The 2,461-nt window shown below is 47.0% G+C and overlaps 1 long non-coding RNA gene across 3 annotated transcripts in view; it reads left to right on the top strand.

Moving 5' to 3' along the window:
• The first annotated feature begins 212 nt into the window (after positions 1 to 212).
• LOC119311154 overlaps positions 213 to 2,461 on the top strand; it is a 5,287-nt gene continuing 3,038 nt past the window's right edge. For 2 of the 3 annotated variants that reach the window (XR_005150892.1, XR_005150891.1), the window contains exons 1-2: positions 213 to 711; positions 1,407 to 2,330. This is a non-coding gene — a long non-coding RNA (uncharacterized LOC119311154). The remainder of the gene's footprint in view (positions 712 to 1,406; positions 2,331 to 2,461) is intronic. The other variant, XR_005150893.1, reaches the window with a different exon arrangement.

The raw sequence follows: 2,461 nt of genomic DNA, 5'->3' as shown, positions 1-2,461 counted from the left end.
GTCAACCGGTATGGACGAGTTAAAAGAAAAAAACGCCTCCCGAGCAGATGCGGGAAGAATAGGGGCGGGGGCGCTCCGTGATGTGGATGCCGGGCGGGGAGAAGAGGGGCGGGGGCATGGACGGGGAGGAAGAGGGGCGGGGAGGAAGAGGGGCGGCGAGGAAGAGGGGCGGCGAGGGTGGAGGCGGAGGAGGAGACGCGGGCGCTGTGGGGTGAGATGGAGGAGGAGCGCCTCGCCGCGGCCAGCGCCGCCAGCAAGGCCATGGCCATGATGTGGCGCCTGTAGAAGGAGAAGGCCGAGGTCCAGATGGAGCTCCGTCGCTTCACCGCCGAGATCGACGACCTTCGTGCCCTCATCGCCGTCGAGGAGCGGGATGCCGAGGCGGAAGAGGAAATCTTCAGGAGCTACGGGATCGACGTCCGACCGCCGCCATGACCGGCCTCTTGCGCAGCTCCCGGCCGCCGTCTCCTGTGCCTCCTCCCGTGTCTCCCCCACCTCGCCTGTGCAGCACCGTGGCTGCACGTCGCCGGCGCCATCTGTTGCAGCCCCACAGTCAACCACCTGCACGCCATGGGCAACAGCCATGGAGGCCGCTTGCTCGCCCCTCACCAGCCAATACCTCCGCCAACATATCATCCATCAATCAGCAACTAAGCAGGAGGACTGCATGTGATTTTGGACCTTGGGAGCGACTGGGTGATTATATGCCAGGTAATCTGTTTTGCTGAATTTGTTCAGAAGGCAAATCCTTGAGGTTGACAACACATGTCCAGTTCGATCTGTTTTCATTACACACACATGTTGTTTTTCCATTAGCAATGCAAATTAGCTACCATCTTAATGTTATGTCTTTGTTTTCTTTTACAATCTGCAAGGAACTCAAAGATAGTTGTACGTTTGCTCACGTGCATTTTAGTCCATAAATTGTTTGGGCAATACAGAACCGAAGAATATGTACATGTTTGGTTACAAACTTCAGTTTCTTTTGATGCTTATGAAATAGTTAAATGCTGAATATTGTAGTTAAGAGAATAGACAGCTCTCTTCCCACAAAAGAGAAGGAAGTAGCTAGAGCTCTCCTATGAACGTGTATTGAGATCTTCCGGCAATGCTAGGATTTTGAGGTTTTTCCTTTAAATTAAGTGTGCAGTTCTTGCTTCTGATCATTACAATTACTTAGTGTTAATTTTGTTATCTTGCGTGTACAACATGCTATTCTCTGTTCAGCTGATTGCATGACCAATATTAATCATTCTGTATATGAGTAATTTAATTTTCTTATTTCATGCAGTTTGGAGCAATTCGTGGTTACTAACAGTTTCGAATTAGATTTATTTCAATTGCAATGAGGTACAACACTGACCCTCTTCCTTGCTGTCTTATCTCCACTGTTTTGGTTTAACTAGCATATGTGGAGGACGATGGGAAGACGAGCTAGACGCCAGAAGCAATATTGCAACACCATGCTTGAGGAACTTGATTCTACCAGTATATAAGCATTATACTTTCTAACACTGAGAGCTTAATTATTTTTGATGCAACCAGTCCGTCCAAGTATGCAAATATCTGATGCATGTGCAATCAGTACTTTTGCATGTCTAATACATGTAGAAAGATCCGAATTTGGTCATTAATTTCCCTTTTAGTACTTACTAATGTTTTTATTGTTTTGGATGATCCAGAATTGATTTGGGATGTAGAGATTGAAGAACAGAAAAATCTTAAGCCATCAGGTCAGGATGTCAGGTTCAGAATTGCCTGGGCATCTTCGAGTGTCATGATGATGTTGATTATCGGGATATGGAGGTACGTGTGCTCCATACCGTGGCTGAGCCTGTCGGATCCGCAGAGTGGCTGCACGACACCTTAGGGACCCGATGTGAAGTCGCATATGCTATTCTACAGTGCTTGCCCTCTAAAATCTGAATTGTCGGTTGTACATTTAGTGTTGAACTGCAGTAATCTACTGCACTTGCATCTGAATTGTACATTTAATAAGTTAATACTTGAGAGTTAAGATAGATCACTAATCTGGCTGGGTCTCTATCGTTGTGGCAATTTGGCAAGCGTTTCTAGAGGTGATAAATCTGCAAGCAGAAAGTCAATGTCCTTCTGCTATGCCGCACAATTACAGTGCTTTCACATTATGGATAACTTTGTTTCCTAAAAGTAAAATCTTTGTCAGTGCCAAATCAGGGTGCAGGACAAGTCAGCCATCCGTGCGAAGTCGGTGTCAGCAAGGGTGTGGGGCGTCCGGAGGAGCATCCGGGTTGAAGGTTCTGGCCCTCACCATCGAGACTACCATGGTCGTCGCCAAGTACATCTGGAATGTACGCAATGAACCTCCCTAATGCAATGTTGCTTCTGTTTATTTCATCTTTTGATTGTGGCAGACTATATTCCAATAAGGCACATTAGGTAGTAGCTTTGTGATAGGGGCCAAACCTGCATATTTTGATCA

The sequence above is a fragment of the Triticum dicoccoides genome, chromosome 5B, assembly GCF_002162155.2.
Source record: "Triticum dicoccoides isolate Atlit2015 ecotype Zavitan chromosome 5B, WEW_v2.0, whole genome shotgun sequence".
NCBI lineage: Eukaryota > Viridiplantae > Streptophyta > Magnoliopsida > Poales > Poaceae > Triticum > Triticum dicoccoides.
Note: the sequence above shows the minus strand (reverse complement) of the source record. Positions and strands in the feature narration are given on the sequence as shown.